Source organism: Nelumbo nucifera, chromosome 3, assembly GCF_055504915.1.
Source record: "Nelumbo nucifera cultivar China Antique chromosome 3, China Antique-T2T, whole genome shotgun sequence".
Taxonomy (NCBI): Eukaryota; Viridiplantae; Streptophyta; class Magnoliopsida; order Proteales; family Nelumbonaceae; genus Nelumbo; species Nelumbo nucifera.
In genome coordinates this window covers 93,516,284-93,540,878 of record NC_142651.1, presented here as the reverse complement: position 1 = coordinate 93,540,878, position 24,595 = coordinate 93,516,284, and the positions used below count along the sequence as shown (strand labels likewise).

Genomic DNA, 24,595 nt, shown 5'->3' with positions numbered 1-24,595 from the left:
AACCAAGCATGAATCTCTGACCAGACAGTGAAGAATTTGCAATCCAACCGATCTGATACGGTTAGATAAAGGGAAAAAAATCTATGATGTGGGTTTTGATGAATATCATGTACTGTTATTGGTTAACACTGGTTGATTGGTACAAAGTTTTCGTGATATCATGCCTTTACCGTATCATGATCGAGACAAATTGCTCAAAAAGAAACTACGACAAGTTTTTCATTAGAGAGAGACGTACCTTCTTCTTCTGGCAAGACTTGCGCTTGAGATCTATACTCTCCGAAGCAATTCAACGAAAGAAAGAAGACGACAAGAGCAGATAACATCTTCTTATTCGAGCTTTTCAGTAGTACAGATACCATCTCTCTTTCTCTCCCTTGTAAGGTGAAATGAAACTAAACCAGACGGGATGGATACCCACGTTGTGTAGCCCATGAAAAGAAAAGAAAACCAGAAATGGCTGACGCCCAGTTGAAATAAACAAAATGACAAAACAGATGAGGATGACGATCCATTGCAGCGTGCCAGCGTGAGAGCCTTTCTTCATGGTTTTTAAAAACGAATCGGTGACTGAACCGGTCAGGGGTCCAGTTACCTGTTTGAACGGTCTGACCGTTCGACTTTAATGGCCGGCCCGTTCTGACAAAAAAATAAAAAAATTTAAAAATTTGAAAAATGGTCAAAACCTTTCGAACGGTTAATTGGCCGATTCAGTGGTTTGTTGACCAAAATCAACGGTTTTGGGGGAAAAAGCAGTTTTGGAGGAAAATGGAACCAGTCAGGTGACTGGTTCCCAGTTTTTCCGGTCCGACCACCTGGTCTGGTCCGGTTTTGAAAACCATGCCTTTCTTTGTTCAAAAAGGAAAAAAAAATATTTTTCAACCCCAACACGTTACAACATAATATTTTGTTGGCAGAAGTAGCTGACTCGTCAAAGTAGAGACCTGGGATCAAATCCCATTGCCACTAGGGTTGTTAAGGGAGGGGGAGATGGGCTACCTAAGGCTGCAACTTGGGCCAGGTTGGCCCGAACCCAACTCAAAAAAGTTGGGTTAGGTTGGGTTGGGTTGATGTTTGGGTTAGGGTTAGGGAATATTTTAAAAATATGAGAAAACTTAGAGATATTTTAAAAATCAATATTAAATCTATGAATATTTTACTAATTTACCATTAGGTTTAGGGAATTATATGCAAATCTCATCCCTAATTTGGGACAAAAATATTTTTCCTGTCCCCACCCCATTTCTGCCTTATCCCCATTTAAAATTTGAGAAAACTTGCCCCATTCGGGGCGAAGCAGGGTAGGGCCCCAATTTTATAGGAAAAATTGTAATCCCTGCAATTTTAATAATTTTCTATAACTAATTAACTAATAGTGAATTAAATAACAATAAATTATAATATTTTATAATAAATTCCAAAAAAAATATTGAAATTGCTATTGATTAGTAGTAATGTATAGTATATTAATTATTTACAATAATAATAAATTAATTTAAATTATTTATTTTTTAAGTCTAAATTATTTACTATTAATCAAAGTAAGTTAATGTAATTATGGTAAATTATATTATTTTTAATCAAAAGTAAACCATTTGTTATTAATTAATGTAAAACCAGGTATGATCGAAGTCAACCAAGTGGTCTAGATCGGTGTGGATAGATTCGGAATTGCCTCCATCAATGTCACAAAATGCTAGGCAACGGGAAGGAAACAGAGCAGCTGATTGGCTAGGCCAACGCAGGTCATGTTGCCACCTTAAGTTTAGTGAGAGACTTTCAAAGGGATCTTTCTCCCATTTGCCTTTTCGATCTTTGTGGAAGGCCCTCCCTCCAGTAGTTTTTTCATAGAGATTTCTTCCTTTTATATAAAGAAAAACAAGTTTATTTAATTTCTTGTTTCATTCACTGACATGAATGTCTCTATCTTAAAATATAAAAATTATCCACTCCTTTCTCCAATAAATCAAGAAAGACCAAACTAAATCTTAAATTTATATTTAGCAGAAACAAACCTCTACCATTTCGTCTGAATAATCCAACAAAAAATCTGCAAGGATCTATTACAGTAACCAAGAGGAAAACTAATCCAATCACGAGTTGTTTAAATAAATAAGAAAAGGGTATATTGGAGATTTAAAAATTTTAAATAGCTAAATGAGAATCTTTTTCTAAGTTAACTAAAGAAACTTTAATAGAGGGGGGTACTTGTGGCAAAGCAAAAGTTCAAGAGGTAATTGTCACTGACCCCATAGTACAAGGGGTCTTTGCAATTTACCCTTTTTGAAAGGCAAAAATTGAAGATTGCTTGGGAACTTTAATAGAGGGGGGTACTTGTGGCAAAGCAAAAGTTCAAGAGGTAATTGTCACTGACCCCATAGTACAAGGGGTCTTTGCAATTTACCCTTTTTGAAAGGCAAAAATTGAAGATTGCTTGGGGCTACAACTTGGTTTGGATTAGCCCAAACCCAGCCTGAAAAACTAGGGTTAGATTGGGTTGGGTTGAAGTTCAGGTTAGGGTTATTAGGGTTAAAAAGTATGACTATGAACCAAATTTAACTTTACGTTGTGTAAGGGTTGAGGCCTTAACCAACCTGAACCTGACTTAACAACATATATACACGTATAAATATTATCTAAATATATATATTCATGCATGTAAGTACTTGTGTATATGCAGATTCACTATTCTTGCACGTATGCATATGCAACCATGCAACATCCATAGATGTATATATCTTACATATATTATATGTAAAGAATTTTTAGTTTAAATATATTTTTTCTAAAATATGATAACTATTTTTTTTATATTTATACATAATAATGCAAATTTGAATTAACATGAACCCTTAGGCTCAGTTTGGAAGGTGTACAAATACAAATATGTAGAGTGCAAAACCTTGTATTTTGTATTATTTTTATGTATTTGTACTATACAAATTTGCATTTGTACTCTTTTCAAACTGAGCCTTAAAATCTAAGAAATAAGTATATTTGGCCAATGGAAGTAGAAAATTCGGGCCAACTTGTGCGGATTGGGTTAGGGTTATAGTTGGGGGTTTAACAACTTCAATTGCACTAGGGTTGACCTTACTCGAACCTAATCCAGCATGACTTTACCCCTTAGACCCGTGTATGGAGTTTGACTGCGATCAAAGTGATGCCCGTTCCAACAGCCCTTATAGCTTTGCATTGGGAATATCTTTGTAGTTATGTGCTTTATTTCATGGGGAGATATTCCCAATGTGGTTACAAGAGGATGTTGGGGTGGTGTAAGCACGGGCTTGACCTGATTGAAGCCAATCTCCCATGTGTGGGGGCAAGGTGGAGAATCAGGATATTTTTTTTTTTTTAACTTTTCCCATATTAGGGTGCAAGTATCTTCCGAACACCTAATTAATTGATTACGCATTCATACGTGGAGTGATCGACGGACCCGATTAAATATATGATCTGATAAAATACTTTTAAACAATGAATCATTCAGGGTTCGATTCCTGGGTCGAACGATCTGACCATTTGAACTGAACGAATGGCCTGTTCTAACAAAAAAAATTAAAAAAATAAAAAAATGACAAAAAATCACTGAACGGTTCGAATAGTTTGATTGCCCGAGTCAATGGTTTTTGGCTAAAATGACAGTTCTAGGGTAAAACAGAACCAGTTCTCAGTTTTTCCAATCCGATCATCCAATCTAGTCTGGTTTTGAAATCCATGACTCGGGCAATCATGATAAGTTCCTCGTCAGCATGTTTCTGTCCTCTCCCCTTCTCATCACTCCCACAAAGCCATGTCAACATTCCCAACCCAACTACCTAAAAAATATTCCTAGAATCTCTCTCCTAAGGTATCTCCTTTAAGCCTTTAGGAACTTATCATGTTACCTCATTCCTCAATCAATTCCTAAAATTTCTCCCCCCAATTTATATCCACTTTCCCTCCTTTAAAATATTCATATCAATTAAAAAATAGTTAAATATGGCTAATATTTAATCCAATCCATATTCAATGAATATTAAATAGTGTTATTGCCAAAAGTTGATAAATACGATATTAGTAAATTATCAAAAATTAAATATTCTTATTAGTATGTTTAGTAAATTAACAAAAATTAATAAATATTGTTATTAATTAACTCATTATGAGTTTTTAAAGTATTTTTGGTAAATGCTGTTATACTCATGTTAATTAACAACATTTTATAGATATTCAAAACTCTAACTAATTTCTATAAAATTCAGAATTATATTTAACAATTATCAAAATTATAAAAGTTTAGTTATTGCTATTATTATAGTTAATAATCGAATGCAGATGGAGGAATAAAATGTTATAATATTGAAAAATAAAATTACTAATTAATTTATATTGGAAAATAAAAGATAAATTAGTGTAATTTTGTTAATAAACTACCTAAAAAATAAATATTTAATAATAATTTAAAATAGATTTCAATAAATCTCCATAATTACACAAATGTAATCATTTTTTCAAAATTTTTCATCAAACTACATTTTTGTAAAATAACATTTTTGAAATTAAAAGATATAAAACTTTTGAAAGTTTATTTAAAATATGTTAAATGATTATTGAAAATTATTGGAATATTTTGGAAAATTTAGGAAAACTTATTACATTTGATAGGTTTTGGAAAACTATTGAAAAATTATGTACTTTTTTATTGTAAAGTATTAAAAAATTATTAAAGGTAAATGAATATGGGAAAGGGAAAATTGTAATTCGAACCAATAATTACATAAATCATTAAGATAAATAAGTATAATATTGGAAAAAGGAAACTATTGATTAGTTTATATTAGAAAATATAAGATAAATTAGTGTAATTCTATAAGTAAACCATTTGAAAAGAACATAAATTATTTAATAACAATTTAAAAATAAATTTTAATAAATTTTCAAAATTACAAAAATGTAATAAATTTTCCAAAATTTTAATAAAATTGCATTCTTGAAAATTAAAGACAATTTAGTGTACTTTTTAGAAATTTATCATGTGGTTGATACTTAGTATATCACTTTGATCATTTTTGTCATCAAATTGAATATTGGGTTGATAGTGAGTGGGTGCCTTGCCTTGAACCTGCCCAACATTGGGGATGGGGTGGGGAAATTCAAGGATTTCCCATCCTTGATGAGGAGTAGATGCCTTGCCCTGAACTCACTTGACATTGAGGACGAGGCAGGAAAATTTGAGGATTCCCCGTCCCTGATTGGGGGTGGGTGCCTTGCCCTAAACTTACCTAACACTAGGGATGGGGCGTGAATGGTGTAGACTATCTTGACTACGGGGTGGGGACAGCAATGGGGTGCCCCGCCCTGAACCCACTTAGTTGTCATTCCTATCTAATTGTTAATTATTAGTGAAAATAATAAACATGTTAGCTTTTGTAATTATTTTTATTTATTTAAAGTCAACCAAAATTTCATTTAAAAGTAATGAAAATAATAACAATTATTAAAATTACTACAAATGACTAATAAAATTAAATTTATTAAAAAATATATGTCCATATTAAATTAACAATAATTATTTTTTACAAATCAACATCAAATGAAAAATACAATTATTAAATTTTTAAATATTAACTATAAATTTGAATACTTTTACTTAAATAACACAAATTTTGATTATTAATTTATAAATTAATTAATAGTAAATAAAATTGTTCAATCTTTCAGATTTTCCCGTGCATTGCATGAGTCCCCACTAGTAGATATATGACAGTCCATGTCACTTTGCATCTCCATGCCTGCATTCTCCTTGAGACCTTGACTCTCTCTCCTCTCCCCCTTCTCACCACTCCCAATTTGCCATCTCAACACCCTATCTTCATTCTTCTCCCTTCCCATTGGGTTCTCTCTCTCTCCCCCCACAACTCACTTCTCCCACTTTCTATAACAACCTAACTTCTCTCCTTAATTAGCTCAATATATATTTTTATCCTCTCCTTCACTTCTATATCTAATCCCCTTCTATTCTTTCCACTTTCCCAAAAAAAAGGGCTATAATTATTAAGATTTGGTTTTCCAAATCAAGCAATATTTATATCTATAGACGGGATTTCAAGCAAAGAGAGGGGAATAAGGGGAACTTGATGTTTCCTATATTTTCATGGCATCTTCTATTATTTTTAAATAATCCATTAGTTATGAAAATTATTAAAAATTTATGGAAAATATTCTACCAAAAATTATTAAATAATTATTTCAGAAATAATCCATTGTTTAACAAATATTAAATAATTTAATAATATACCAAAAATTAATAAATAATCCATTATTTAATCATTTTTTGTTATTAATTAATGTCCAAAATTTATATGTTTAGCATAATTTACATTAATCTTTGTAATTTAATAATTTTTCATTAAATTTTTACAATAATAATTTATTGATAAAATATATTAATAATTAGTGTAATTTACTAATTTCTATAAAATCAATAATTATACTTAACAATTATCAAATAATTTAAGGAAACTCTTTAACTAATAATCCATAATTATTTTTTAAATAAGTAATTAAAAATGAAGAAATTAATCTATGGAAAAAATATTCTCCAAAACTATTTAAATATCAATCCATTATTATTATTATTATTATTCAATTAAATAATTATTAAAAATTAGGAAAACTAAATTAGGAAATTAATCTATAAGAAATTGTTTCATAATTATTTAAATAACAATCCATTATTATTATTTCAATAAATAATTATTAAATAATTTAGGAAATTACTAAGTCTATCCAAGCCAATCTAGACCACTTGGTTCACTTCAATCATACCTGGTTTTACATTAGTTATCAACAAATGGTTTGTTTCTAATTAAAAATAATGTAATTTATCATAATTACATTAATTTACTATAATTACATTTACTTTGATTAGTAGTAAATAATTTAGGCTTAAAAAGTAAATAATTTACATTAATTTATTATTATTATAAATAATTAATTTACTATACATTACTACTAATCAATAGTAATTTCTATAATGTTTTTGGAAATTACCATAAAATATTGTAATTTATTATTTTTTAATTTATTGTTAGTTAATTAGGTATAGAAAATTATTAGAGTTGTAGGGATGAAAATTTTCCCTGTAAAACTAAAACCCTACCCTGCCCCGTTCTAAATGGGGCAAGTTTCCTCAAATCTTAAACAGGGACAAGGTAGAGATGGGGTGGGGACAAGAAAAATATTTTTGCCCCAAATTAGGGATGAGATTTGCATATAATTCCCCGAATGGGGCAAGTTTTCTCAAATCTTAAACAATGATGGATAGAGATGGGGTGGGGACAGGGAAAATATTTTTTCCCCAAATTGGGGATGGGGTTTGCATATAATTCCCTGATGGTAAATTAATAAAATATTTGTAAATTTAATATTGATTTTTAAAAAAATATCTCTAAGTTTTCTTCATATTTTTATAATCTTAGGATCCCATAATTTCATTTGTAAAATATCCCCAAATTGTCATAATCCAATTCCTAAAATACCCCCAAATTCTCATGATCGTATTTTGTAAAATATCCATAAATTAGATTTTTTAGATGATTGCCTCAAGGTGAGGAAAATTTGGGAATCCCCCATCCCCAACAGAGAATGGGTGCCTCACCCCGAACCCACCCTGCCATTAGGGTTGGGGAGGGGATGGAATAGAATGTCTTGACTGATGGGGATTATTTGAACTATATAATTGATTCATAATAACAAGAATTGATAACAATAGAACCTGAACCAACATATCAGTTCAACTGCTTTGGTTTTTCAAGGTAAACCCGACCCATTTACAACTCTATGTTGAACTGAGTCCTAATTATAATACGAGTCCTGAAAGAGACCATATATAGTAGGGAGACCATTGTGAGCATGTAGAGTAAGCACTCAATAAATATCATGACAGCTGTCTTAGTATGCTCACATAGTGTGTCTACAGCCTACCTTATCACAGATGGGATGGGCTTCCCACAAGAGCATGCCTCACAGCCCATCCCCTTGAATTGGGAACATCTTCCCATGACAAGCACCGGAGATGTTCCCAAATGCCTGGGTAGGGCGTCAACAGTATTTGAAAATTTGATATAATTGAATTGAATTCAAATAATTTGAATATCTAATTGGTTTAATTTGGATATGATTTGATTTAATTCGATAAATATTTAAATTTAATTAATTATTTAATTGTTATATATAATATATAAATTATATAAATAATTTATATATTTTATATAAATAAAATACTTATTTTATATATTTATTAATTACCTAAAATAATTAATTGATCAAATTCGAATCAAATCGAATATTGAAATATTTAGTAAAACTCAAATTCGAATATTAATTTTCAATATTTGTTGGATATTGAATCAAATTCAGATATTGAATTTTTTAATCGAATTCATATTCAGATATTGTCTAATTTGGTTTGAATTCAATCCGTTTACACCCCAAATGGGGGTTGGGGTGGTGGGGGGGAGGGTGTGGAACGTGCTATGTGGGGACTATGCATTGGACACATTTTATAAACACATTGATGGAAATTGTTTGAGATGTGTGGGCATAGGTCATGTTGGGATGTGTTGGAAGAATTTTTTATTGGGAGGAAATCAGAACTCCACAGAAAGTTGGTTTGAAGGTCAAGAGCAAGTGAAGTCTAAGTTTTTTTTTTTGGAAAGGTCCAGCTGCTTAGTTGTGTAGACCCATCTACCCTCTCTATTTGTGAGGTTTTAAAGTTTTAATAAAGTAGTTATATTGTAAGTTGTGGACAAGGTTCAGATTCAAAAGCGCGCAAAATGGAATTTTCATATAAATCTGTTCCAATTCAAGAAAGCAAAAATCTTAAGAATTTCTTGACACTTCGATGACTCGTTGTTAGTCGCCAGTAAGGCTTCTCAAGGAAGGGAGCCCAGATTTCCTACTCATTTTTCTTATCCACTCTGATCTATCCGTTTTAAATTGGAGTGGAATCACATATTTTTTAATTTATAATAGAGATGTGTGGCACTAATTCACGGCGGGTAAAGAGTGGGTAAGAAAAGTGAATAAGAAATCCGAATGTCCTCAAGAACATCATCGAACAAAATTAGCCAAGCAACAGAAATTTATTCAAGGTGATATCGAACATGTTTTAAGAGAGAGAGAGAGAATGACGACGTACCTTCTTCGTCCGGTAAGCGTTGGGCTTCAGATATGAACTCTACGAAGCAATTTAACAAAATAACAAAGAAGAGAACAGCCAACAACTCGTATGAGTTCGCAGGAATAGCTACTGAAACCATCTCCCTCTCACACAAGCTCCAACACTCTTTGAGGACCAAAATCAAGGTCGTTCGAAAGGTGGATACTGGATACAAGAATGCGTAAGGAATCCCAACATTTATGGAGAGATGTTTTCAATCTATGATTGGAATGACTTGTTTTGTGTAATAAATAAATTAATCCAGATCAGCTATCAATACACAGTCCCAACATTCATGGAGAGATGTTTTCAATGTATGGCTGGAATGACTTGTTGGGAGCATTTTAATTTTATTTATAGAAAATCCTTATTTCAGTGATAGGGACCGATAAAGCCAGACACCAAAAAGTAGTGTAGATACAAAACGATATTTACTCAGGTCAAGGTCTAAGTCGTCGCTGATCATATTTTTCCATTCTAGTATTAAATATTGTACTAACAGGGTAATAATTAAGGAGTTTAGATATATTGTATGGTGCACATGTGGTACATTAATTTTACCACCAAGAGATGTTTTCAATGTATGGCTGAGATGACTTTTGGGAGCATTTTATTATTAGTAGATCCTTATTTCAATGATAGGGACTGATAATACAGTGAAAAAGCCAATATTTTACTCATGTCAAGGTATTAGTGCTTGTCAAGGTTTTCAAAATCAATCCAGAAACGGAACCACTTCGACCACTAGTTTTTGGTCAGCAGTTCAATCATTTGGGTCAAATGATTAAACGTTTCAATAATATATATCATCCTCATTTTTGGATTGAAATATCAGGGTAAGAAAGATATAAATACTATGGGAAGGGGGATGAAAATGAGAGTGAGGAGAGGTCTCTATCCGCTTAGAGAAGGAAAAAAAGAAGGTTGACAAAAAGAAAGAGAATGGAAGAAGAAGAAAGGAAAAAAAGGTAGAGGTGTGGGTAACTTGTAGCAGTGATGGCAACGGCCACAGCGACATTAACCTGCAACAAACATACTGTACTAAGAGGTAATAAAGAGTGTAGACATAGCATGGTGCACATGAGGTACATTAATTTTACCACGAATAGATGTTTTCAATGTATGGCTGGGATGACTTTTGGGAGCATTTTATTAGTAGTAGATCCTTATTCCAATATATGGATTGACAAAGAAACAAATCCAAACGTAGTCTAGACGTAGAAATGATATTTTACTCAGGTCAAGGTCTTAATTATTATCAATTTTTAAAAATCAACCCGGAAATTGAACCACTTTGGCCACCGATTTTCGGTCAAAAGTTTGACCATCTGGTTCAAATGGTTTAAATGTTTCAACAATATATCTCATCCTCCTTTATGAATTGGAATATGAGAGCAAAATAGATATAAATACTATGAGAAGGGGGATGAGAATGAGAGTGAGGAGAGGGCTCTTTCCACTTAGAGAAGGATAAAAAAGAAGGTTGAGAGAAAGAAAGAGAATGGAAGAAGAAGAAAGAAGAAAAGGCAAAGGTATGGATGGCCTGTAGAGGTAATGGTGACGAATACCTATAGCGGTGATGGCAATAGTGACCTGCAGCGGCAATGGTGACGGTGACATACAATGGTGATGAATCTCTCTCTCACAAATCTGTCATCTCAGCTTTGAGATCTCTCTAACAGATCTCATCTTTGAGATCTCTCTCTCTCTTTCTCTGTTTCCTTCTATTTTTATGATTTTTGTTATTTTTATTTTTTGAAAATTTTAAATAAGGTATATTAGAATGTAAACCATTGTTCGGGTCGAACGGTTCAATGGTCAAACCATTTAGATCAATGGTTCATTGACCAATTCAACAGTTTTTAGTAAAATAATAGTTCAACACTAAAAAGGAACCGATACTAATGTAGGCGCACATGGCAGGTCCAGGATGGCAACACGTGGCAAGGACTAGACCGCATCCTAGCCTTCCACTGCTAACAAACTCCTGGAAAGCTCAAGTATAAATAGGTGTTTCACTTATTATGTAAGTTGTCTTGGCTTTTCTACTCTCATGTTCTCTAGCACTCGGGTGACCTCATATGAGCTCCTTCTCTTAGGCCTCGTCTGACCCCTTGTTACGCACTAACTTTACCACAAAAGTACCTTGTTACCCTCAACCTATCCTTGGCAGCAACAATTGGCGTCGTCTATGGGAAACTTTGCTAAGACCTTCCCTTAAGTAAATACTTACTTCAAAAACTACTAAGCTTCCAAATAATGACTGATAATCAAGATAACGCCCATAACGCTTAGAACCTGGTAACCATGGACCAATTCAGGATGGTCCTCGATAAACTTGACAATATCACTTAGAGACTAGACGAGGTGGGGCGCTTGACAAGAGGCCGCCCATAGGGTAGCCCCCCTGTTGGGAGCCAAGGGCATCACATTGGACATTCTACCTAGGCTCCACTAATCCAATGCCCCTCGGACCTAAAAGAGTCGACCCCTCAGTGTGCAATAGAAGTAATTGACGCGTTAGCAAGCCGTTGAAGACCTCTTGCCTCCCTAGCCGATGGACGGGTGATCATGCCAGATCCCACGACAACCGTTAGGACCACGACCGCTACTATCAAGTAAAGAGCCCTTTGGACAAAGGCGGGCGCTCTGGCACCTATAGTCCTCCTCCGAGGGCTAGAGGATGACGCGACGCCTCTCCCTCTCATGTGATATACATCCGCGACCTCCTCAATGACCGACGGGCCCGAAGAAACCAGGGCATGCCCGTGTCAAAGAACTTTGGGAACTAGTCTGACCAGTTCCGCGTCCAAGAGGACTAGGACAAGGCCCAAGCTCTTATCGATCGTAGGATTGTTGACCTACAGACGCAAATCGACCCCATGCAAGATGAACTTCAACAGGTTAAGGAGGGTCAAGGTGATGCCTCCGCAAGTTAGAACCCCTCGTCCAACAAAATGGATGCCTCCACCGACTCCATCACCTCAGAGCCTCTCCTACCTCACTTCAAAGCTTCCACACTGGAGATGTATATGGAACCACTGACCCAAACAATCACCTGGAAATGTTTTGAGTGCTCATGCTCCTTTATGGATACTTCGACGCCTTGACCTACCAAGCTTTCCATAAGACTTTTAAGGGAGCAGCACGCTGATGGTTCTCTAGGCTTCCACCCTGGTTCAACTCATGGGAGCAATTTGCTGACCTCTTGCTCGCTTCATCAGCAACCGATGGTGCCAGAAGACCATCATCTCCCTCATGTCGGTCAAGCAAAAGCACGGAGAGAGCCTCCAAGCTTACATCAACCGTTTCAAGAAAGAAGAGCTCAAAATCTGGGACCTCGACCCCTCAATATCTATGCACACCGCAATCAACGGCATTCGGCCCGAACCTCTCAAGTGCTCCATCACTAAGACACCAACCAAGAATAAGGCAGAATTTTTGAAGAAGGCACAAAAGTACATCACCATGGAAGAGGCCAAGGCCAGCGAGCACCTCCATAAGAATGAGGCAGACCCCAACTGAGGGGCATCAAAGAAGAAAAGAAAGGACAGAGACAACCATGGCCACAACAACAACAAAGACTTTGACAAGAAGTTGTCGGCCCCATCCTTCAATAAATATACACCACTCAACTCCACCCGAACGCAAATCCTCATGCAAGTAGGGAAGGAGGACTACATAAAGTGGCCAACAAAGATGAAGAGGAACCCCAAGAAGGGTTACCCAAAGAAATATTGCAAGTATCATTGTGGCACCGGCCATGACACCAAGGATTGTTACGACCTCAAAGACGAGATTGAGTCCCTCATCTATCGTGGTCACTTGAAGGAGTATGTGGGGGGCAATGCCGATGCCTCGTTCTCACAACAATAGCAACAACAACTTGGTCGGGGTCATCGACATCATTATGGGGGGCACGACCTCGTGTGGAGCCTTGGCCTCGGCTCGGAAGGCCTATGCCAGGCAACTCAACATCCAAGGGCTGGCTCCTAAGAAGCCAAAGAAAGACGAGGTCATCTCTTTTTCGGACGACGACATGAAGGGAGTTTCGGTCCCCCATGACGACACATTGGTGGTGTCGATGACCATCGCCAATTTCATGGTGAAGAGGATCATCATCGATAGTGGATCATCATCCAACATCCTCTTCTATGATACTATTGAGAAGATGAAGTTGACCCCAGAGCGGCTACAGTCGGCCGACGTGCCACTCGTCAGCTTCTCCGAAAATGTCATCAAACCGGAGGGAAGAATTACCCTACCAGTCACGGTTAGAATAAAGCCTCGACAGGTAACAAGGATGACTGAGCTCTTGATCATGAAGATAGGCTCCCACTACAACGCCATCATCAGGAGGCCGACCCTTTATGCACTAAAAGCGGCCATTTCCTCCTACCACCTCACCACGAAGTTCCCAACCGAGCACGACATTAGAGTCATTTGAGGGGATCAACAAACAACTAGACAGTGCTATGTGGTAGTACTAAAGGGCAAAAATAAAGAAGCTTTGCCGTTGGAAAGGCTCAATCTCAAAGATGAACCAATGAGCCAAGAGTAGCCGGTCGAGGACCTTGTCTTAGTACCCCTAGACAAGGCTGAGCCCAAGAAGACGATGCTTGTCAAGTCCAACCTTCCTCCAAACACCCTTTCCTAACTATTAAGCTTCCTTAAATCTAATGTCAACATCTTTGCTTGGTCTACCATTGGCAAGCCCAAAACTGACCCCTCGGTCATTACTCATAGGCTGAGTGTGGACTTGAGTTGTAGGCTAGTTCGGCAGAAAAAGTGGAACTTTGTACCGAAGTGCTGGAAAGCCATCGGAGAGGAGGTAAACAAGCTACTTGACACCAACTTCATCCAAGAGGTGCATTATCCTAACTGGTTGTCCAATGTGGTCATGGTTAAAAGACTAACTGGAAATGACGGATCTGTATTGACTTCATAGACCTCAACCGAGCCTTCCCCAAAGACAACTTTCATTTGTCAAAGATAGATCACCTCGTCAACGCCACTACAGGGTACGAGCTACTGAGCTTCATGGATGCCTTCATCTGATATCATCATATCAAGATGCACTCTAAGGATGAGGAGAAGACCTCGTCCATCACCGAGCATGGCACATACTGCTACAAGGTTATGCCCTTCAGCTTGAAGAACACTGGTGCTACCTACCGGTAGCTTATGAACAAAGTCTTCAAGAACCAAATGGGAAGAAATGTCGAAACCTATGTGGACGACATGGTGGTGAAAAGCCTAAAAGCCGACTAGCACACCTTAGACCTAGCCAAGACCTTTGCCACACTGCGGAAGTACAACATGAAGCTTAATCCCAACAAGTGTGCTTTTGGCATCACCTCGGGCAAATTCTGAGGCTTCATCGTCACTCAACGGGACATAGAAGAAAACCTAGAGAAGATTCAATCCATTCTTGACATGGAGCCACCTCGGTCCATCAAAGAAACACAAAGGCTTACCGACTGAGTGGTTGTCCCCAGCCAATTCATGTCAAAGTCGGTCGACCACTGCCTACCTTTCTTCCGAGCCATCAAGAAACTAAAGGACTTCCAATGGACCAAAGAATGCCAACGAGCCTTTGACGAGCTGAAGTCTTACCTCACCTCGCCCCTTCTACTTACTCAGCCGCTTCCAAGAGATACACTATTCTTATACCTCTCGATCGGGGATGGGACCATCAATTTTGTTCTAGTGAAGGAGTGCAAAGACCTATCTACTATGTCAGCAAAGTCCTCTGCAACATCAAGACCAGGTACCCCAAAGTGGGGAAGTTGGTCTTCACCTTGGTGGTCTCGGCCAAGAAACTCAGACCTTACTTTCAAGCCCACAGCATAGCAGTGTTGACCAACCAACCCCTCAAGTCTGTTCTCTCCAAGCCTGAGACCTCAGGTCAACTGACCAAATGGGCTATTGAATTGTTTGAGTTCGACTTGCAGTTCTAGTTGAGGCCTGCAATCAAAGTGAAAGCCTTGGTGGATTTCTTGGTGGAGTGCACCTTCAGCAAAGCTCTCAACCAAGCCCCCGTAGAAGATAAGAGACCTCGACTGACCTGGAAACTATTTGTTGATGAGTCTTCCAATGCTAAGGGAAGTGGAACAGGCCTTATACTCCTCACTTCGGATGACAATGAGATGGAGTACGCATTGAAATTTGACTTCTTGGCCTCCAACAACGAAGTCGAGTACGAAACCTTGCTCATTGGACTACAACTTGCCAAAAACCTCGGTGCCTGGCATATTGAAGTATTTAGCAGCTCTCAACTGGTGGTAAACCAAGTAAATGGTGAGTATGAGGCCAGAGAAGCCAACATGGCTAAGTACTTGGCCAAGGTACGAGAGCTAGCCCACTACTTTCAACACTTTGCCTTGCTGCAAGTCCCACGGGCCGAGAACATGAGGGCCAATGCCCTATCCAAACTAACAAGTACCTCGGGTCCATCCCTTGGCCACACTATCTATGTCGAGAAGGTAGAATGACCTAGCATTGAAGAAGTTCAGGTGCTCCCTGTGCAAGCCGATCCCTGTTGCATAGATCCCATCATCACCTACTTATAGCTTGGGCAACTCCCCTCTGATAGAAATGAAGCAAGACGAGTTCGACGTCAGGTAGCCCATTATGCTTTTCTTGAAGGGAAACTATACAGAAGGTCTTTTACCTTACCTTACCTCTGTTGCCTTCGTCAGGAGGGTGAGTACATGCTCGAGAGATCCATGAAGGCATTTGCGACAACAACCTTGGATGTAGAGCCATGGCCCAAAAAGCACTAAGGCAAGGGTATTTTTGGCCAACCTTACAGAATGATGCAACCAAGCTAGTGCAGTAGTGTGGCCGATGCTAGAGACACTCCAACATCTTCCATCGGCTAGCTTCAGCCCTCTTGGCCCTCAGCAATCCATTTCCCTTTGCCAAATGGGGAATGAATCTCCTCAGCCCCTTCCTTTAATCCATAGAGATCAGAAAGTACCACGTTGTTGCTATTAACTACTTCACCAAGTGGGTCGAAGATGAACCCTTGTCATTATCACGACTAAGATGACCTAGAGCTTCTTTTGGAAGAGCATCATTTGTCGCTTCAACATCCCCCACATGCTCGCCACAGAAAATGACAAACAATTTGATAATGCTAGGTTCAGAGAATGGTGTGCTAGCCTCGGAATCAAGCAATAGTACACCTCAGTAGGCTACCCCCAATCCAACTGCCTAGCCGAGGTCACCAACAAAACTATCTAGGATGGGTTAAAGACCAGACTAGACAAAGCCAAAGGCCTCTGGGCCAACGAGCTATACAGTGTACTATGGGCTTACCAGACAACTCCTTGGACTGCCATGATTGAGACCCCGTTCAACTTAACTTATGGCTATCATTCCAGTAGAGATCGATTAGCTAACGCTTCGAATCGAGGCGTACAATGAAGAACTTCGAAACAACTTGGATCTATTGGAAGGCATCCGAGAGCAGGCTCAACTCAGAGTCACGGCCTACCAGCAGAGGGTAGCCTACTACTACAACTGTTGAGTAAAAGAGTGACATTAATTATAAAGAAGGAGACATCGTCCTCAAAAAATTTATGGTGCCCAAGTCCGGTGTTGGAAAGCTTGGCCCCAACAGGGAAGGACCCTATAGGATCAAGCAAATGGTTGGCCCTGGCACCTTTCGTCTAGAATACTTGAATGGAAGACCAATTCCTCATACTTGGAACTCTAAGAACCTCCAAATGAAAAGTGCAAATTTCCTCTCACCTCGTCTCCAACTTTAGTGTAAATGTTCCGACAACACTTAGGCTACCAAGACCCCTCGGTTGTGTGATCAATCGCAGCACACAACCTACACCAAGGTTATACGCTCGGACGGGATGACGGCTAGGGCACACGACTCTTGGCAAGTCATACGCCTACTTGCCTTTTTACTAAGGCAAAAAACCTCGAGGATCTCGGACACGATATCGGCCAACGACTTCGGCCCACTACCTAGTGAACAAACACACTAAAAAATGGACAAGTCACTTCACTAAGACAGGAAACACCCCATGACCTCGACCAGACATGCCTTGGTTGCACGTGGGTTCATATGATAAGTCCCCCGTGACCTCAACCCATGGTATCGGCTAAGGCATTCACCTCCATTTCCTTCTCGCTAAGGAAGGGGGTGTGGAGCCCTTGACGGCGCAATTTGGCCTTTGCCTAATTACGTTGATGGGGATGAGTAACAAGCTAGGAGAGCTAAGGCATTCGCCTCCCTTTCCTTCTCGCTAAGGGGGCCCCAAGCCCTCAGCGGCGCAGCTCGGCTTCGGCTTGACTCCCTTAAACTTAATTTCCTAAGTGAATGACTAAGTAACAAGCAACTACCTCTTCGCTACTTGTGACCCCTCGGAAGGGGGGGATGGCATCGTCCCCTAGCGTAACAAAAAAGAAACACAAGCATAAAAAAGGCACAAGTTAGACAAAAAGTTTGTTCATTGATATATTCGTTCAGCTTTACAAAAAGTGGCCTTGGATGGGGAGGCCAAGCCCCTTATAAAATTTTGGACAAGAGAAGGTAAAAGGGAAGGAGGGCCAGAGGACGACCCTTCAGGCATAGCGTTCCCCTCAGCCGCTTTAGTTTACACGGGCTGCACTTCACCTGTCTGACCCTTGGATGGCTGCACTTTGTCGGTTGGTAGGGACCCCTCGGCCACGGGATCATGCAGAAGCCCCAACTGGCTAATATCAAAACTAGGCATCAAGAGCAGCACCTGGCCTTGGTGTCTTCAATGCCCTCTAGATACGAAGAGGCACCAAAGGCAGCCAACTCCTTCTGGTAGTCCAGGGTCTCCTTCCATGCCTCCATGGCCTTCTTGGCCCTCTTCTCAATAGCCTTGCACCCCTCCTCCGTCAAGAGCAGGCTCTCCTCGACACCTTTCAGCTTCTCCTCGATAGACTTCAAAGAATCTTTAACAAACCTCAACAGCTCCCTCTCGGCCACGACCTTGGCCTCCAAGTCCTTCCTCCGGTCGCTCTCCTCCCGCATTGCCTTGGCGATCACCTCTCAGCCACTCTTTGCCTTGGCCACCCAGGTCTCCAATTGCACCCTCTTCTTCTCAGAGGTCCTCAACTGCTCCAGGAGGACCTCCACCTTGTTGCAAAAGCTGATCGCAGTACAAGATGCCTGCAACAGAAACACAACTCAGAAAAGGGAAAGCAAGAAGAAGAAAAATTTTCTAAGTACCAAAGGAAGTATTACTCACGTCGACCAGACGATCCAAGAAGGTGTCTCAGACACCCTACACACCCATCTGAGTCATGGCATGCCTATCCATAGGTGGCAACATCCCAGTGAGCAGGGCTCGGCTAACCCTTGGAGTGCTCAAGGAATCCCCCTCTCGGACGCTTCACTAGGGTAACAGGTTCGCCACATTGTGAGTGGCATGTCCTCGCGTAGCTCAGATGAGGTATGAGGCCCTGAGTGGTGGGACCCCCCAACAACTCCCTTCATCGAGCGCCCCCTCGGCGTGTGCAAGCCTCCTTCCCCGCCCCTTGGAGGCTGGAGGGGCTCAGTTAGCCTCTTTGTGGTCGGCTCCTTGCGCCAGTCAGCCTCGGTGAGCCCTTTCCCCTTCTCGACTCTCTTACCAGCAAGTGCCTTTGGCTGAGGGGTCTTCTTGGTTGGTGCCCCTCCCTTCGGTGGTTGTTTCTTCGATGGGCCCTTGCCCGGAGTCTTCTTCAAAGACTTGGCTTGCTTGCAGCAACATCTCCTTGGAGTTCCCCTACATCTCTACAAAAGCACCAAGAGTGTGTTAGTATGATACGCAAAAAAAGCAAGCTGACGTGTAAAGCTGGCAGCAGGAATTTCCCTACTGAGGCACACCAAAGATTCCTCCAACACCAAGGGCTCGGCGTGAATGGTTCCCGACACTTGAATGTGGGTAATCACTACAGTCTCCTCATCCTTGTGCTAGGGCATTATCCTCTTGCCCACAAGATCTGGTCCCCCTCCCCAACTTGACCAAAAGGACTAGCCCTCCGGACAAGGCATGGAGAAATACTTCTTCAAATTATGGATGAACGATGAGTTGTCGACCACCCTTCTGTGTCGGCCCTGGAAGTAATACAAACCATCCCTAGAAGGATGCTTCCTTCACGAACATGACCCGAAAGATCTTCTCAGTCATGTGGACACCTTGTAGACGAGCCATCACAAGAACAATAATGATTGTCCTCACGGCATTTGGGGTCAACTGGCTGAGAGAGATGTTGTAACACCTCAAAAGCTTAGGATGAGGAGATGTAAGGGAACCTAAGGCTGAAATAGAGGTAGTGCTCGTTTACTCACACCTCCCCCTTCTTTGGCTGCCAAGGCTGATCACTGGTATTGAGGACTCTAAGCTGATATCCCTCGGTATATGGTACATCTTAGCAAGAGTCTTCACCTACTCTATGCTAAGCTCACTATCTAAGTTAGAGTGCGGGTAGCACATTATTTCTATGCCTCGAGCTGCGACCTTGGCTATGAACTTGGGGCTCGGCTCTTCAGCTTCACTGCCCTCCACCACCACAGGCGAGGCTAGAGCATCGGCTGGGGTGTTACCCATCGGCCTCATAGATCCTACATTTTTACAAGGAGAGTCATCAACTCACCGGTTGCACTCGGTGCCTCCAAGAGCAGTCCTCTTCCTTAGTACCTGGATCTCAGGTCATTGAGGTGAGCCCTCGGACCCACTACCGCAACTCTTGTTGCTACTAATGGAAGTAATGGGACAAAGCGAGCTTGCACCTGATAGGTCAGGAAGTTCGTAGCACTCAGGACCACAGTCAGAGTAAGACATGGCTAAGGATGTAGTCTTTTACCTTGTGGACAAGGTCTTTGAAGTCTAAAGGATTGACTAAGATGGTGGCCGAGGTCTCTGAATACATGCCTCAGGCCATGGAGCAGCTGACCTGGCAGTCCTTTCCGAGGCGTAACACGTGTTGCCGACCTTAGGAATACGAAATGACACGGAACGACTTGGCCGGTTTGACCATCGACCCTGGGATATAAGTGACTCAACCCGGGTGGCCTAACGCCCATCTTGCGTACGGCCATGACCCATCGACTGCACGGCTATGACCCAATGCTTGTCTCACGCACGATCACCACCCATCTCGTGCATGGTCATCACTAGTCGACGTCAGCACCCATCTCGTGCACGCCTCCGCACTTCTGAGCTATGGCTATCTCCGACAAAGCCGAGGTCCTCACCAGAACACACCACTTAGCACCTCCCAGTAATGATGTTACACTCTCTTCGGCCGAAGCCGAGGTCTCCACTCAGTCCTCCACCACGGCCTCGAGAGTGGGGGGCAAATGATGTGGGTGCACATGGTAGGCCCAGGATGGTGACACATGGCATGGACTGGAGCGCATCTTGGCCGTCCACTGCTAATGAACTCATGGCAAACTCAATTATAAATAGGTGTGTCACTTATTACGTAAAATATATTGACTTTTCTACTCTCAAGCTCTCTAGCACTCGGGTGACCTCGTCTGAGTTCCTTCTCTTAAGCATCGTCTGACCCCTTGTTATCCACTTACTAAATTGACTGTCGGAGTCTCCACCCCTGGGATTACACCCAGGGTTTCTGACATGCTTTACCTTCATAGGTCGGACTTACAGACCCTCGGCTTCACCAGCCGTCGGACATATCAGCCCTCGGTTAAGGAAGTAAAAGTACCTTGTTACCCTCGGCCCATCCTTGGCAACGACAGTTTTAATACCATGCCGTTGCTAATCTTATGTTTTTATTCCAATATTGCATATTGTACTAATAGGGTAATAAAGAGTGTAGACATAGCATGTGCACATGAGGTACATTAATTATGTTTTCAATGTATGGATGGATGACTTGTTGGGAGCATTTTATCGGTAGTAGATTCTTATTCCAATGATGTGAACCAACAAAGCCAGACAAAGCCAAACGTAGTCTAGACACAGAATTGATATTTTGCTCAGGTCAAGGTCTTAGGCGTCACTGATCTTATTTTACTATTCTACTATTACATATTTTACTAATAGGGTTATGGGAGTGTATACATAGCATGGGTCACTGATCTTATTTTACTATTCTAATATTACATATTTTACTAATAGGGTAATGGGAGTGTACACATAGCATGGTCCACACGAGGTACAATAATTGTACCATGAAGAGTCTTTACACACTTAGGCCCCTTTTGATTCACAGGAATAGGGTTTGGAATAGGAATAGGAATGGACTATTCTGATTACAATTCTTTAGTTGGGTGGGATTGAAATCCCATTCTCATTCTTATTAGAATGGCATTCGGCCATTTGAGGGAAAGACCATTTCCTTTTTCTCCTTTGGTAATGAAATCCCAATCTTATCGATTCCAATTTTCATTCCCATTCCTGTCTTAACTAAACAGACAATGGGAATAGACCATTATGGTTCTGATTCCAAAGGATTTCAATTCTAACTCCAATTTCAATCCCAACTACAAACCAAACAGATCCTTAAAGGAGCACCGAATGACCATCTATGAGGTCATCTTGTGGTTATACCTAACATGATCTATAGAGAGTATAGACAAAACGTCTACATCTTTACAATTGGATAGGGCTGGCAATCTTGACCCTAACCCATTTGACCCACCCAACCCACCCACCTTGGAACCCACCCATTCTATTGGTGGGTCAATATGGGTCGAGCAACCCATTAGGGTCAGTAAAAAAGGGTTAGAGTGAGTTGGATCGAGGGAGTCAAGGGTTGGGTCGACAATTTCGCCAAGCCTCACAATAAAAAATGCACATAAAGGGAATTGAACTTGAATCCACATAACATGTAAACATGCTCCTATTTCAAGCCACAAAGCTAAATGAGATTTTGTGATTAAACATTGTACACAAACGATTTTATTAGCTTTTGTGTTCACATGCAATTTAAACAAAAAACAAATATTTATATTTAATAACTCTAACTAAAAATTAAAAAATATTATTTTATAAACTAATAGAATAAATATTCTATCAAATCTACATTTATATAAAAGGATGATGTTTAATATCAAAAAAATTATTCAAATAGAATACTAATAATGGAATAATTATTTTAATACTTAAAATTTATAAATTTGCAAATGATATAAATCTTAAAATTTTTATATATTTTATAAATTATTAACTAATATTTTAATTTACATTAATAAGTAATAACAAAATATTTATTATTTATAAAAAATAAAAATATTATAAACAAAAGTATTGATGTATAATATTAAATTGAATATATCAAATGCACTAATCTACATTTATTTCAAAAAATGATTTTTATTTTATAAAATATATAGAAATAAAAATAGTAATAATGGAATAATTATTTTAGTAATTAAAAACTATGAATTTGTATATGATATGTAGCGTAGAATTCTAACAAAATCGATACACTCTAAGTTAAGATTATATTTTTATAAACTTTTAATTCATATTTTAATTTGAGTTGACTTTTTGTTAATTTTAAAAAACTAAAATGGTAAAATAAAATAATAATTGATATAATAATTAAAATATAATAGGTGTGTATATTTACTATCTTAGACTCTTGATTGATCCATTATAAATAAAATTATATGATAGCTACGCATCTCAGTATACTAATTGTAATATATTTCTTGTTATATATCATTAAAGTTTACATTTTCCATGTATTTATATACTATTTTGTGATTATTTTGATCTTAAATTTAGTGTTATTAATGTATTTATAAAACTTGTATGTATTTCCATAGCATATCCATATGTTTCCATATTTTTTATTAGTATCCATACATTTTCAAAGTGTATTTGTATCTGTGTTATCCAATATAATACCCTATAGTCAATGCTGATATGTTTCCCCCTTTCTATTTAGTATCCTAAATTGTGGAGAGCTCATTATTCTTTTCCTTATTCTTTTGACTCATCTATATACATACATATATATATATATATATATATATATATATATTATAAAGAGAAAAGAGAGGAGGTGAGGATCCTCTCACCACAGGCCTCACATGTAAACCTCTTCACTCTCACACATTGCACATGTGGCCTTTAGAAAATAAAAATAATAAATATTAAGTCATATTATTTCCAGTCCAATTAGAACTTATTATTTCCACTCATATTATTTCTAGTCCTATTAGAACTTGTATACAGACAGTGCTTTCTCTTATTATTCTCATCAAGCAACGAGCACTTATGTTCTTCTCTACAATGATAAGAGGGTGATTGCAGCTGCAGGTAGTATAGTGCAAGCACAAGATCCAGCTGAAGCTGAATGGAAGGCAGTCTTTCTAGGGCTTCAAGAAGCAAAAAGAAGAAATATCAATATCATCACTATTTTTTGTGATGCCATGGGAGTAGTCGACACCTTACATAGCAATACTGTAGATTGTAACTGGGTCAATAAGTTGTATTCAGATGAGTTCTGCTCTCTTACTAGGTCTTTTGATGTATGCACAGTTAAGCATGTAAATAGACAACATAATATGCTAGCTCATGAAGTAGCTATTAAGCCATGTAGGAGGGGTTCGGAATTGGTCTTTCACTTAACCTCCTTGACATATTTTCAAATCTATAATTTAAGTATTCTCTTTTCAAAAAAAAAAAAAAATTATTTCCGTAGAGTTGTATATTTCGTAAAGAACAGAAACTTTTCTCCTTTTCCACCATCTTTTACACCTTATCCGTTACATTCACTTTAATTCTATCCATTACATTTCCATTAAAACACTCATTCATCTCTCCTTGAAAAAAATGTTCATTGGTCTTACTATTTTCTTTTCCTTTGCAAAATCAAAACATCCATTTTCTACATTAGAGTAGTCAAGCTACTTGTGATCTATATATTCAGTTTTAGGATTTTTCTCTTTTCATTATAACATAAAGAGAACTTTGAACTAATGAGCTAAAATAGATAGCAAGGCAACTAAGTATTTTTTTACTATGCTTTTTATTATGATAATTACGCATACCAATGTGGAAAGTAAGAAATTGTTTGACTATTTGGCCAACCTACTTTGCATCATTTTAGGTTTTTATGATTTATATAACTTAGGCTCAGTTTGGAAGGAGTACAAATACAAATATGTAGAGTGCAAAACTTTATATTTTGTACTATTTTATATGTATATATTTGTACTCTTCCCAAACTTAGCCTTAAAGTCATCCACCTTAAATGTATATTATATAATTCAAGTACAAGTGTGCAATATCATTTTTTAACCTCTAAGGGGGTGTTCTTTTTTTGGATTTTGAGAGGGGGGAAGTTGGTCAAAGGGATTTTGGTTCCCATTGACCAAGAATCTATGTTCATTTTTCAGATTTATGTAGGGACCAGGGAAAGTTTATTTTCCTGGGT

General features: G+C 38.6%; 1 pseudogene across 1 annotated transcript in view; it reads right to left on the bottom strand.

Annotated features, from left to right (window-relative positions):
- Nucleotides 1–9,384, bottom strand: part of LOC104589778 (putative LRR receptor-like serine/threonine-protein kinase At1g53440) — a 32,810-nt pseudogene extending 23,426 nt beyond the window's left edge. The window contains exon 1 of the transcript XR_016084201.1: nt 9,185–9,384. The product of XR_016084201.1 is annotated as a putative LRR receptor-like serine/threonine-protein kinase At1g53440 (transcript). The remainder of the gene's footprint in view (nt 1–9,184) is intronic.
- Nucleotides 9,385–24,595: the final 15,211 nt, after the last annotated feature.